The following is a 15,565-nucleotide window of genomic DNA, read 5'->3' as shown; positions in this document are numbered from 1 at the left end:
CTAGACAAATTTTGTTTATACCACTGAAGGTAAAGTGCAACTGTGCTACCTGTAGAGATGAAGCTAGGAAATTGTGTAATGCAGTCCTGCAAAGGTAGTGCTGAAATAAACAAACATGCAAAAAAAAAATGCATAAAACTTGCTTTGATTGATTTTCTATATTTTTTAAACAATAACTAAAACCTAATTTCACTTGACTAAATGTGACAATTTTTTTTTTAACATTGTCAGCGATTAGATAGCATAAACGTTTCTTCTTCATTTTCAGTCTTGCAGGGTCAATGCCATCTGCTCTTCTAGATTCAACATGGATGAAGTGTCTTTTTAAAAATGATGTGATAGGACCTGGGGTGGCACGGTGGCGTGGTGGTAGCGCTGCTGCCTCACAGTCAGAGGTGGGCAGAGTAGCCAAAAATTGTACTCATGTAAGAGTAGCATTACTTCAAAATAATATTACTCAAGTAGAAGTAAAAAGTAGTCATCCAAAAAATTACTCAAGTAAGATTAAAAAAAGTATTTGGTGAAAAGACTACTCAAGTACTGAGTAACTGTTTGATCATAATAAATTATTTATTATTTAGAAATGTCTTCCACAAACTAAGGCTGCACCATATTGCCAGACTGAATACCCTCAAATTACAGAGTGGCAACACAAAGCAAAAAGCTGTACAATACAGTTCTGTTTCAAGGATTTTAGATCCTATCCTGTACATATTTAAGTAACCACATTGTGTGTGTGTGTGTGCACGTGTGTGTGTGAGAGAGAGAGAGGGAAAAAGAGATTGAGAGTGGAATGAGTGAAATGTTTTCAGAAATTATTAAACCAATTTGTATACAATAAAATTGTTTATTTTTGTCATTGAGTGTATCATTTCACTGCTAAAAGAAAGACCACACTGCCAATTGCAGTCTTACTATTTTGACTTTCAGACATTGGTCAAGTTTTCATCTCAATAATAATAATAATAATAATAATAATAATAATAATAATAATAATAATAATAATAAGGCATTTTATTAAATAGACACCTTTCTTAGCACTCAAGGTCACACAATAAAATTAAATATTAGAAAATTAAAACAAGAGAATGTTAAATCAAAAAACAATAATTAGCAAACAAACAAAGGTAATTGGCAGTAACAGTGCAAAATTCAAAATAGGTATGCCAGTTTGAAAAGATATGTTTTGAGGACAGTTTTAAAATTCGTTATTGAATCGAGCTGACGTCTATGAGAAGGAAGAGAATTCCGGAGTTGAGGAGCACTATGAGAGAATGCTCGAGCTCCCGTAGAACAGAGTTTGATGTATGGTACAGAAAGTAGAGCTGCAGAGGAGGATCTGAGTGAGCGAGCTGGAGTGTAAGTCTGCAGGAGATCAGTGATGTAGGGATGAGCAAGATTGTGGAGAGCTTTAAATGTTAAGAGCAGTATGTTGTATTGTATTCTGTACTTAACAGGAAGCCAGTGAAGTTGAGAGAGAATAGGTATAATATGTTCAGTGGATTTAGAATAGGTTATTATCCTGACAGCAGAATTTTGAAGAAGTGGTAAACGATGGATAAGTTTTTGTGGGATGCCAGATAGAATAACATTACAGTAATCTATACGTGAGGTGAGTTGGGCATTTACCAGTACTTCAGTACTGTCTTTGCGTAAGAACAGGACGAAGTCTAGAAATGTTTCGGAGATGGAACAAGGCAGTCCGAGAAATATTACTTATATGGGAGGAATTATTTAATAACAATTATTATTATTATTATTATTATTATTATTATTATTATTATTATTATTATTATTTAATAATTGCCATTATTAATGTATAAATAGATATAAATAATTGCATTTGAACGATTTGCCAAAATCTGTTGTATGTAAAGGATACTGTTTTAAACGTTATTGTTTTTTCATCAGAAAACCTGTATTAGTTTAAATGACACTTTTGCCATTGCAATATGGCAGATGCGCTGACATATCGTTTCAACTGGTCAACACAGTGAATGCGCCATCTACCTATATATGTCTATGGGTGAAACAGTCATGCAGTAGATCCACTGGCGGCTTCTCTCTGGCAAAAATATAGCATATCTAATGGAAAAAAATGAACAATTGGAGTGTTGCCCAATGTAGCAGAGTAAGAGTAGCGTTTCTTCTTCACAAATGTACTCAAGTAAAAGTAAAAAGTATGGTGCAGTAAAACTACTCTTAGAAGTACAATTTTTTATAAAAGTTATTCAAGTAAATGTAACGGAGTAAATGTAACTTGTTACTACCCACCTCTGCTCGCAGTAAGGAGGCCTGGTTTCACTTCCCAGGTCCTCCCTAGGTGGAGTTTGCATGTTCTCCCTGTGTCTGTGTGGGTCTCCTCCGGGTGCTAAGGTTTAATCCAACAGTCCAAAGGCATGCAGGTTAGGTGCATTGGCAATCCTAAATTGTCCCTAGTGTGTGTATGTGTGTGCCCTGTGGTAGGCTGGCACCCTGCCCGGGATTTCTTCCTGCCTTAGTGTCCTGTGCTTGTTGGGATTCTGTGTTACAATATAGCGGGTTGAATAACGATTGACTGACTGACTGAACCTCCTTTTAATGTGAAGTCTACGCGTGATGGTGATATATTTGTGGAGGGCGGAGGTTTTTCATTATATATATATATATATATATATATATATATATATATATATATATATATATATATATATATATATATATATATATATTAATACTGTACCGTCAAAATGTTTTCATCATTTCAGGAAAATGATATTAGGAAAATATTCAGGAAAACAGTTAAGCGTGGTATATTTTAGGAATACATGGTATAGCTGTTAACCTAAACCAGTGCCTTCTGTACAGAAGTAGATCGCTTTCTTCTTCTTAATAATAATAATTTTCTTCTATAATATGCTACCGTGACTGTTTGTTTGTCTGTCCAGGATTTTAAATCACCAGTAGCTCGCAAACCGTTTCACCGATTGACATGAAATTTGTTACACATATACCACATGACATCTATTATCCGCTTTCGGGGTGATGATTTTTATTACTATTTTTATTTTCATTTTATTTTATGTAGAATCAACTCTCGGCAGTGCGCTGCAGGGCGGCCGTGCGGCGCATGCACATGGGCGCCATTCTCATTCCCTACCACTTTCGCTAATCATTCTTGAGGCAGATTGAAGACTTAAGTGCCAGTTGAAGTGAAAAATGAAATAAAATGTACTAAGTAAATGGAACACAAAAACTAACTTAATCAGTTTTAACGTGAAAAGATGCCGACAAATCAAGAGAAGCAGCGGGACACTAGGGTGGAGAAAAAAAGAGCTGCTCAGAAAGCAGAAAGCATGTCAACCTCTGAGCAAACGAATGCTAAACGAGCAGAGAAAGAGTCTGAAAACTAGGAATGCTCAAGTCAAGTGTATTACCAGCCGTTACTGGTAAATAATAAATATTGTTATTATTGGTACCTTATTTATGCTCAGAATACATATTTACTTATAAAGTAAAATCAGTTTAAATGTCTTTGATAATAATTTCTACTGCAAATTATATTTTGTTCTTCATAAATGTACAATGTTCACACACTATTTATGCAATTAATTACATATAAATATTTGAATAGCAATGGCAATTAATTTGTAACATTTTGTTACCCAGACTGGCCACTACATTACCAAGATTTGTTCCTTGGATTGCAGGAGATTTCTTGCAAGCCGCACTCCTTACAAGTTGTCTTATTTTTTCTCCGACACAAAGAAATAACCAGAAAGCAGTAAAGAGATATGTAAAATCAAACTCGGATATATTGTAAAATGAAAAGACAGACAAATATTATATATATATATATATATATATATATATATATATATATATATATATATATATATATATATATATATATATATATATATATATATATATATATATATATATATATATATAAAATGTGTGTGTGTGTGTGTGTGTGTGTGCAAAACACCACTATCCCCAAAACAGCAGTGACTAATTATTATATGAGAACACGAACATACAAATATTTACACTGACCCTCCCTTACCTCTAAACAATAAGCAAAAACAAGTAACACCAATAAAAAAACACAGATTAAGTAAACACAGCAGTTGAAAATGTGGTGAAAAAGGAGACCAAAATAAAGTCCGGTGGTATTGAAACTGGCTGCGTGATATTGTGTTCCTTCCCGACAACAAAATGACCTCACCGTAAAAGTCCTGGCAATGGCTGTAATGAATTAGAATCCCGGGCTTATCAGCTTTGGCTGTTGTGATGTAGAATTGGATGTTGAAAAAAGCAAGCAGTGGACTAAAGCAATGATCGGCTGTGATGAGTTGATAAATGGATGGTTAAATTATTTTCTTTTCCTCTCTCTCTCTCTTGCCTTCTCTACTCTTTTTTAAATATAGAATGTATCTGATGGATCCAAAAGGTAATTTCTGTCTTGGGGCGGTGGTCTCTCTCCATCATCCTTCCCCTCTGCACCTATGGGGACAACATTTACTGATGCACATATAACGGACAGTAGATGGGACGATGGAATCTACAGAGAATCTGGAGAAGTAAATTTTCGCTGCATGTAGAGTTTGCTTTATTTTGTAAGCGTACTTCAGAAGCTTGGTGAGAAATGCCATGTCGGCTGCGTGTGGGCGGGACCGGTTTTGAGGTGGAAGCAGGACGAACCAGAAAAGAAATATATATAAGAGATGTTTATAAAAAGTATCAGCATTAGAGAATCCATAGGTGCTGAAGAGGTAAATTTAGCTTTAAGTAATAAACCATCATATTTAGTTTACTGTTTTCCTTAATCAAATGCTTTTAAATTTATCTTTTTTTAAAAAAAAAACTAACTAAAAACTAAGGATGGCATTAAGGAGTAAAGAAAAAGAGGAGTCCTCTTAAGAATTAGTTTATTCTGCTTCTGATAAAGCTATTAATTTTATCTTTCCTCTTCATGGATTCTGTGCCAGTGGATTGTGTGTCAAATGATGATGAAAATGTTGTAAAAGATGAACCACCTCTTGTTTCCATAGTAGGTCTTGCCATCTGGATTTAACTCATTTATAAGCACAACAACTTGTATAATCCCTTTTATCATATATCTTAGCTGTATCATATAAAGTAAAAATAGAAATAGTTCTAGTATTGGTCAGTGAGACTTCCATCCATCCATTATCCAAACCACTATATTCTAAATACAGGGTCATGGGGGTCTGCTGGAGCCAATCACAGCCAACACAGGGCGCAAGGCAGGAAACAAACCTTAGGCAGAGTGCCAGCCCACTGCAGTAAGTGAGACATATTACAACAAATTTCAGAAATTAGGAATGGAATACTATTATTACATTTCTGCACATACTATTATTGGTTTGATAAGCATAAACAAAACTAAGCAATTGCATGTCCAAGAGTAAAATGGAATTTCCAGCTTGTGTAAAAGAGCAGAGTTGAAATCAACATAACAATTCTAACATTTCCCCAAAAAAATACATTAGAATGTTATTTCAGTTCTATGGGTCAGAATTGATTTACTACATTTCAGTTGTTCAGGAATTGGTTGACGCTTACCTCAAGATGTAGGTTCCTTTCTTTTTCTTTGTTCTTCAGTCTCCTTTCTTTCCTAGTTGACCGCTGGACTGCAGCCCTTCTGTTTTTATTTCCCTTAAAACAGTCACCACTTCTCTAGTCTGGGTGAGTAGGGATCACGGGATAGTTTCGTGGTTTTCATTTTTTTTGTGTTATTAATAGAATCAAAAAGAAATGTTTTCATGTGTTTCTGTTATGTATCTATTGAAAATGTTTAGTAAAAATTTGATTGCAGACTGAGCTGGCCATTATTAAAGTGATCAGCCAATTTTCTATGGATAAATTCACAAGACGTGGTAGTCTAAGTGGTGAACATGAAATAAAGGATAATTTTCATTGTTGAGATACTTGCTCCATTACCAGTTAATTTATATTGTAGGTGATTCAGCATTTTGTTCTGATTTTATATTTTGCACAGAGACAAAGGAAAGCTCATCCAAGTCTAAGAAGAAGAGCAAACTCATCCATGTAGATATTGTGCATTGTAACTAGTAGGGGGTGCCACCCAATCCCAAACCCCAGACCCAATAACGTCTGACATAGTCACTGGTTCAGATAATGCAGTTTTGATCCAACAAGCACCAAAACAATTAAACACAGCCCAAAAAACCTGCAAACAATAATGCTTTTTCTCTTCTTCTGCCTCCAGTTGAGTGTTGCCCACTGCCTCCCGATTCTGACTTCTCAAGATAAGGTGTCGGGTTCCTGGATGTGGAACAGCTTCTAGTGACCTGGTATGACTTTTGTGAAGTACTTCCAGGTGGATATGACACCAGTACAGTCCTTTCCCAACAACACCCTCCTGTGGCACCCAGGGACTATGAACAGAGGTGTACTTCTAGATTCCAGTTTCCATGAACCTCTGTGGGTGTCCAAACTGGGAAACTTCCAGTGGACCACTACCACATAACTTATGGGGGAATAGAACTGCTCCTGATGTCTGGTTTCTGCTTGTCCATTCCCTGGCACCTTCCATTTTATCTCAAAGTTGTGCCATCATCTAGATGAGATGCTTGTCTATCCTTCATGGAACTCACAGTATATATACACAAATACACATTTATTTATATAGCACATTTTCATACAAAAAATGTAGCTCAAAGTGCTTTACATAATGAAGAATAGAAAAATAAGAGACACAGTAAAAAAAATAAAATAAGTCAACATTAATTAACATAGAATAAGAGTAAGGTCCAATGGCCAGTGGGGACAGAAAAAACAAAAAAAACTCCAGATGGCCGGAGAAAAAAAATAAAATCTGCAGGGATTTCCAGACCATGAGACCGCCCAGTCCCCTCTAGGCAATCTACCTAACATAAATGAAACAGTCCTCTTTGTATTTATGGTTTTCACGGAAGGATTTGATGATGATGATGATGATGATGATCACGTGGACTTCTGGCTTTTAGTCCATCAATGTTGGGCATCATGGTGCTTTGAGTAGGTGGTGGTGGCACAGGCCGCCACCACAGAGAAACCAGAAAAAGAAACAGAGAGAGAGTAGGGGTCAGTACGGATTTTAGAGCCACCATGAATAGTTATTATGATGAATTGAACATATAGAGTATCAGGATTAAGATAAAGTGAAGTTATAAAAAGGCCATGTTAAAGTAATGTGTTTTCAGCAGTGTTTTAAAGTGCTCTACTGTATTAGCCTGGCGAATTCCTATTGGCAGGCTATTCCAGATTTTAGGTGCATAGCAGCAGAAGGCCGCCTCACCACTTCTTTTAAGTTTAGCTTTTGGAATTCTAAGGAGACACTCATTTGATGATCTAAGGTTACGATTTGGAATATAGGGTGTCAGACATTCCGATATATAAGATGGAGCGAGATTATTTAAGGCTTTATAAACCATAAGCAGAATTTTAAAGTCAATTCTGAAAGACACAGGTAACCAGTGTAGTGACATCAAAACTGGAGAAATGTGTTCGATTTTCTTTTCCTAGTTAGGATTCTAGCAGCTGCATTCTGCACTCGTTGCAAATGATTTATGTCTTTTTTGGGTAGTCCTGAGAGGAGTGCGTTACAGTAATCTAGTCGACTGAAAACAAAAGCGTGAATTAATTTCTCAGCATCTTTCAATGATATAAGAGGTCTAACTTTTGCTATATTTCTTAAGTGAAAAATGCTGTCCTAGTGGTCTGATGAATATGTGATTTAAAATTCAGGTTACAGTCAACGGTTACCCCTAAGTTTTTTACTTCCGTCTTAACTTCTAATCCTAATGCGTCAAGTTTATTTCTGATAACCTCACTGAATCCATTTTTGCCAATCAATAAATTTCAGTTTTCTCTTTATTTAGACTTGAGAAAATTACTATTCATCCATTCAGAAATACCAGTAAGACATTGTGTTAGTGATTCGAGAGAGTCGGTGTCATCAGGTGCTATTGATAAGTACAGCTGTGTGTCATCAGCATAGCTGTGGTAGCTCACGTTGTAACTTGAGATAATCTGACCTAACGGAAGCATATAGATTGAGAAAAGAAGCGGACCCAGGATAGAGCCTTGTGGAACACCATATAGAATATCATGTGTCTTTGAGTTGTGATTACCACAACTAACAAAGAATTTTCTCCCTGCCAGGTAGGATTCAAACCAATTTAAGACACTGCCAGAGAGGCCCACCCATTGACTAAGGCGATTTCTAAGAATATTGTGATCAATGGTGTCAAATGCAGCACTCAGATCTAGGAGGATGAGAACAGATAAATGGCCTCTGTCTGCATTTAATCGCAAGTCATTTACTACTTTAACGAGTGCAGTTTCTGTACTGTGATTTGTTCTAAAACCTGACTGAAATTTATCAAGAATAGCATGTTTATTAGGTGGTCATTTAACTGCATAATGACTGCCTTCTCTAGAATTTTACTTAAGAAGGGCAGGTTAGAGATGGGTCTAAAATTTTCAAAAGCAGAGGGTCAAGATTATTTTTCTTGAGTAGGGGTTTAACTACAGCAGTCTTAAGACAGTCTGGGAAAACCCCCGTATCTAATGACGAATTTACTATGTCAAGAATATTATCAATTAGCACGCCTGATACTTCTTTGAAAAACCTTGTTGGTATTGGGTCAAGGAGCAGGTGGAGGGTTTCAGTTGAGAGATTATTCTATGTAAATCAGGTAAATCTATCCTGGTGAAAGAATTTAATTTGTTTATAACGGAGTACTGGGGCTTAGGAGGTTCCACAGTGTTGGGGAGATATACTATATTATTTCTAATATCATTAATTTTTTGATTGAAAAATATAGCAATGTTCTCACAGGTTTCACTGGAAGTATTATGGGGGCATTCCTTTGTGTTACCTGGGTTTAGCAGACGATCAATTGTAGAAAATAAGACTCTGGGATTACTAGCATTGTTATTTATAATCTTAGAGAAATAGCAGCGCTCTCAAGACGGACTGTGTTATTGTATTCTGTTATTTTAACCTTCAATATCTCATAATGGATAGTTAGTTTAGTTTTCCTCCATTTACGCTCAGCTCTACGACATGTTCTTTTAAATCAGACACTCTTTGGGTCTTCCATGGTATAACAATGCTAGAAGATTTTTAACTGTCTTTTCAGGTGCAACTATGTCAGCAGCAGCTCTTACTTTAGAATTAAAGTTTTCCACTTTACTATTTACATTATCCTCTATTATAGCTGGCACTATAACGGACTGATTGCTTAGAATGTTTGTAAGTTTTAAAGCTGCTGAGGAGTCAAAGAAGCGTTTTTTAACAATATGCTTCTCATGAATGTTTTCTATCATTATTTCTATATTAAATAGTAGAAGAAATGGTCTGATAGACCAATATCAATGATCTGCTTTACATCAACTTTAGTCTTTTGGTGATAATTAAGTCTAACGTATGACCTGCTTTATGTGTAGGCTAATTAACGAGCGTCTAAATTCAAAAGAGTCCAGGAGGTTCATAAATTCCTTTACTTTTAGGTCACACTGATTATCGATATGAAAGTTAAAGTCGCCTACAATTAAGAGTGTGTCATAATTCGTAATTAAAATTGACATTAGGTCTGAGAATTCCTCAAAGAAAGACGCGTTAAATTTAGGAGGTCTATACACGGATAAAACGAGAACGTGAGAAACTCCATGAATAACAACGGCGAGATACTCAAAGGACTTAAATTTACCAAAACTAACATCTTTACATTTTAACCAGCTCGAGTAAATGTTTGCCAATCCGCCCCCCTTTTTTCCCTGGCGGTCTGCACGAGTAAAACTGTAATCCAGAGGCGCAGATTCGATTAAAACAGCTGCGCCGTCTGAACTGAGCCACGTTTCATTTATTGCAATAAAATCAATGTTTCTATCACTAATAAGATCATTGATAAAAAACGTCTTGTTAGTTAAAGCTCTAACATTTAATAGCTATTGAATATATGACACATAACTGTATAGAGTATTTATGTTACACTCTATGTATCCTTTTTTCTGTGTGTATTTTTTTGGTTATGTTTTATTATCATCACTTTTCTGAAGAGACAGTGAAAGTAGAATTTCTTTGAATTAGTACATTTTATTCAGTGCATATATGAGAGGTTAGGAGCATGCGCTGATACCGCACATTGTTGCACCCACCACATGACAAACCAACTCAGATTAGGACCTGAGTGCAGCCGTGCAATGGGTGACACCTCAGCACAACACTAGTTCATATGGAAAGGAACCGTGTGAGTTTTTTTTATGGTGGTTGGAGTGCCAGTTTTGCCACAAACCCTCAGGTTTTTCCATGCAGGTTGGAGGGCCTACATGCAGGACTGGATGCAGATTTACAGCATATCCAAGACAGAGCAATTGAAGGTTAAGGGGCTTGCTCAAGAGCCCAACAAAATAGATTCACTTTTGGCATTTACGGGATTCAAACTGGCAACCTTCTGATTGCCAGTGTAAATCCCTAGCCTCAGAGCCACCACTCATTGTATCAGTACATTTTATACAGTGCATAGATGACAAAAAAAGAATTGCCAAAAAACAGAATTGCACAATGATAGTTTAAAAATCAGTGTAAATAGTGTGCCTGCCCGCCCACTAAGGTATTCTGATTCTGGCAATCTTGTTGTGCCCCACACTAATCTACACTCCATTGGTGACAGGGACTTCAGCTGTATAGCGCCCAGACTCTGAAATGACCTACCGAAATTAATCAGGTCAGCTGACTCCATGAATTCTTTTAAAAAAACAACTCAAAACTCATTTGTTCAGGAAGGCGTTATTCCCCTTCTCTCAGTTTACCTCTCTGTCAAGATGCTCATGTAACCTGTATGTGTGTGCTAGACCATCATGTTGTCTGTTAGGTTTTTCTCTGAATTTACTTTCTTAATCTTCTTTATTTATTTATTTGGTTTGTACAATGCTATATACTGTATACCCAGCCATTCTTTCTTATATTCTGTAAGTGCCTTGAGCATGGGAAAGGCGCTATATAAATAAAATGTATTATTATTACTATTATTAAATACAAAGATTTTCTTCAACGCATAATTTTTGAGGATGAGAGATGAACAATCATCTAAACTAGCTGTACTGGAAACATTTACCTACTTACACATCTAGATTTGTTGATAGACTTGATAAAAGGCTCAATATGTAGAGCTTCAGAATTTGGAGTAAAATGTATTCATTTCAATGGGTATTGATTTATTGGTGCTAGATATTTAACTTGGATTGCTTTTGATAGTTGATGAAAGATTTTAGAACTTGCCACATGCATAGCAAATCACTACATTCAAATTAAGTACCAGACCACTTGTTTTCTAATGGCAACACCATAACATTTTTGTAATTCTCACTGATGTACACTGATGTGTATTTTTTTGGTATGAATATAACTATTTATGTAAGGCATCTTAAAAGAATGGGGTCAGGAGTAGAAGAAAACACAACATAAAACAGTTGGATTTGGATAACCTTTTCAGAGGTGGTTAGGGGTGTGTGGAAGAGAACAATGTAAAAGCTATCTGACAAACCAAAGAGCAAATATGAGATTTACGTTCCTAAAAGAAAGTGTGTTTTTTTTAACCTTGCAACAAATTATATATTTCTAACCACATCAAAGTCAACCTCCAGGTGCAGAGTTCTGTGCTAACTGATGGCACTAAATATCGTTGAGAGCTGCTTTAGTGTTAGTTGGTTTACAGCTGAATTTAAACAGATTTCATAACATTTGAAGAAATTCTCACCAGAAATGAAAAAGGATGGCATTTCACCACAAATTATTTCATAGTAAGAAAATGATTTCATTGTCTCTGCACCAGAGAAATTGATTGTAGCATCCATGAGATCAAAAGTAATTCTAATCAACAGAATTATAATGCATCAAAAGGTTGTTTTCATCCGTGTTCCTGAAATATAGATGATAATAGATGCTTCTTAAACTACCAAAATATTTACTTAGTGTATTATATTTTAGATGTATCCTATTTTCTTGATATAAGATCAAACCAAATAGGAGTCTCCATTCAGATGTGTTACACTGCAAGTAGAACCATTTTAAACTTACCTGTAGATTAAATGTAAATAAAATATAAACACATGCAATTTGGTTCATTATGTTTCTTCTGGAGTGGTAGAAAGGATATCAACTAGAAGCATTTTTTCTGTAGTACAAAATACTACTGCATTTATAAACCAGGCAATATCAAAGGAAATTTTCATGAATATGAAATATGTATAAACAAATACTGTTTAATTCTTTACTTTTTTCTTTAAATGCTACAAAACCACAAAATACTAAATAATATTTTTTTCTGTACAATATACACTGAATTGGCTTCAGAATATCGAGGAAAAAAGGAGAGGTGGGATAGCTGACATTGCTTTTCTTGGCAAAAACAGCAGGACGACATGTATGTCAGCGCATAACATACTCACTCACACTGGGTCAATTAATCTCACATGGACAGATTTTTTTTTTTTTTTTGTTATGTAGGTGAAACGCGAGTACCCTGAAGAAAAAAAAAAAAAATACGAAGACAGCACTGTTCATATGAGCCACCGGCCTGACCTCTGCGCCACAAGACCTAAGCATTAAAAACCTTACAGTTTTAATAACTCATAAGTTTCTGGGTATTTGTTTAACAGTTATTTCTTATTCACTTATTTAACAACCATTTCTTTGACAAATTGTCAGTTGTAGAATCCACATACATACCCTAACTACCCGCTTACGGTTTTTGTGCAGCCATCTTGTAAAGCAAACACAATGTGCCTCCATAGCACAAAAGTAGAATGCTGAATTTCGGATTTCAGAGTTCATAATCGTTAGATTGCTTACGTATTGTGATTTGTTCAGAGAAACTTGAATATTTTCTTTTGCGACTGTACCATCGATCACAGAAATTGTAAGGTGCTCAGGCCCGGCATTTGGGAGCTGTCGATACCATTGAATATTATTAGAGCTTGAAGCTTTGTATTTGCATGTAATCCATGCTTCTTCCCCAACTGCAACTTGTAAATTTAATGGTGTCTGACGGACTTCTATTTGACATATCACACCTGGAAACGACAAAATTGAGAATACCGTTCAATTCACTCCAACAGTTAATTGTAATCAGCAAAATTATGAACAGAATTATAACTTACATTTAATATAAAATAAAAATAAAAGAACTAAATTCTTCATAATCTCCAGGTATGAACTGCACACTAAAGTAAACTTATCTTGACGTTCTGCGTTCGCTTGCATGCTCCGAAAACTGCTCTGCTCATTTTCGCTATCTCTAGTATTTATCATACAGTACTTGGAAAGGGGCGGTGTTAAGCACTGAACGATCAAGCAGACTTAAAACAGCTGCGGAGAAAAACTCTTGTGTGTGTAACACAGTAATAATAACTCCAGTATTAGCGACGCAAACGAAACGGTGACAAGAGAATGGTGACAAGTGTTTAGGACAGAAATAAAACGAAAAACTGACTTCGTGGGAAACATCGGTAACGACGAATGGTGTACTTTATTTGCATGTTTTTGAGCATGTGATGACCATGCACTCTTAGGACATTTTGTGAAAGATCTATACAGTTAATGTGCGTCTGGAGTTTGGTGACCCGTTTAGGAAATAATTTATAGGTTCACGTACTGTATTGAAATGTAATTCAATGTGAACACACAAAAAACTACACCTGTGGAGGAGCAGGCAGGGACGAAGGTTGGCTGGACGCCCTCGAAGCCATTAAAAAATTGTTTAACACTGTTCCATTATTTATAAAGATGCACATAAATACGACACACATAGGCGGGGTTTGGGGTTATGGCACCCCAACTGATGCACTTGCGTATGTAAATCTCCAATAAAGGTTTTTTTTTTCCCTCAAACATTTTTTTACGCCGCAGCTATATGTTAATAATCAACAAATACAATTATTAAATCCACGCTATCCTGAGAAGCATTTTGTATTCAGAAAATTATAGATTACTGTTTTAAATTCAACTTGAGAAAGGTGACTTCAACTTGTTTGTTTTAATAAAGCGTTTGCTCTTTTACATGTCACCTAGCTGCTTCAGATCCTCAAGCAGCTCTGTAAGTGACCGCAAAGTCACGCGCACGTGTCTGTGTCTTATGCTTGTGCCGCCAGTACACTCAACTGTGCGGTGATCCATGCAAACTCAGTCACACGTCACACTCACACACCACTAAGACAAAATATTTAACTAAAATGTCTCTGTGAATGAGTAAATATATTGCTTCAACGTTTCATCAATAAATCAATTAAACTCACGTCCAAAACAGGGATGCAAGGATGCTCATCTGGGGCAAGGCAGGAACAGTTCCTGGTCAGGACGCGAGCCCATGGCAAGGTGTACACACACATACTCCATACGCACACATACATTGGGGACAATTTAGCATGTCTGCCCCCAAGCATAACTCTAACGAGATATATGACAGTACAGTATATAACCGAATTCAGCTTAAGTTTAAACAGGACGCTTTATTGCGTAATCACAAGATCATTACCACACATGCTATTCTGTTTTAAGGGCCCGCTCTACAATTTTTGCTTCTCCAGGTGGTTCGTTGTGTGGTGGGTGCGGCAACACGCTATCAGCACATGCTCCCAACCTCCTAGTCAAAGTTGTAAATAGCACCCCGCCCGTCCCGTTGCTTTGCCTGGACTCATCACTGCCAGACCTGTAACCTTGAGACAGAGGAGCCATTCGTTAAGAACAAAAAATGGTAATTTAAGATTAAAAACAGTGGATTGACAACCTGCGAGTGTCAAGGGGAGAAAATTGTTTCTTATAGCAACGTCTGTTTACAAAACTGTCTTAGACAAATTCCGTCATAATGAACGGCATATTGGAAAACACATACAAATTGGGCTGAATAGCAGACTTTATTTATAAAGACTTTCTAATAAGAAAAGTGGTGAAAAGTCGAGGAAAATGACACCTTTCATTGGCTAACTAAAAAGATTACAATATGCATGCTTTCGAGGCAATTCCGAAGTTTCTGTATTATATCTTGCCTGTAGTATAGGGGCCTGAGTTGCCTCAGCTTGCATATTGTAATCTTTTTAGTTAGCCAATAAAAGGTGTCATTTTTCTTGACTTTTCACTGTAGGGTGGTCCACATCTAATTATTCAATTTTCATTACGCTATAACTTATTACGTTTATTACATATAAAATCACCCGAAAAATCTCGGACCATCGAGAAGTGTGCGAAATATAATTTTATATATAATATATAATATATAAATAGTCTTTGCGCCAAACTGAAATCGTCCCCGCATAAATCAAAGTCATCTAGACGATCTGGATCTGCATGGACCACCCTGTACATTCATAATGGCTAACACGGTACAACACCCTAGTACTAAGAAGAAAGGAAATTTACATATTTATCACTCTAATTAAAAATGTGTGGGTCATTATTTAAACCATAATCAGGTACCTTATTATGACGGTGATAGAGTTATAACTTTAATGAAGCAACTCTTTAACGTATTTCACTTAAAGTAATGGAATA

The 15,565-nt window shown here is 36.1% G+C and overlaps 1 long non-coding RNA gene across 1 annotated transcript; it reads right to left on the bottom strand.

Moving 5' to 3' along the window:
• Positions 1-12,549: 12,549 nt before the first annotated feature.
• On the bottom strand, positions 12,550-13,280 carry LOC120534972. Its single transcript, XR_005634831.1, has 2 exons — positions 13,180-13,280; positions 12,550-13,092 (listed from the first exon to the last, which is right to left on the bottom strand). It is a non-coding gene; the product is annotated as an uncharacterized LOC120534972 (long non-coding RNA).
• Positions 13,281-15,565: the final 2,285 nt, after the last annotated feature.

Source organism: Polypterus senegalus, chromosome 9, assembly GCF_016835505.1.
Source record: "Polypterus senegalus isolate Bchr_013 chromosome 9, ASM1683550v1, whole genome shotgun sequence".
Classification (NCBI taxonomy): domain Eukaryota; kingdom Metazoa; phylum Chordata; class Cladistia; order Polypteriformes; family Polypteridae; genus Polypterus; species Polypterus senegalus.
Note: the sequence above shows the minus strand (reverse complement) of the source record. Positions and strands in the feature narration are given on the sequence as shown.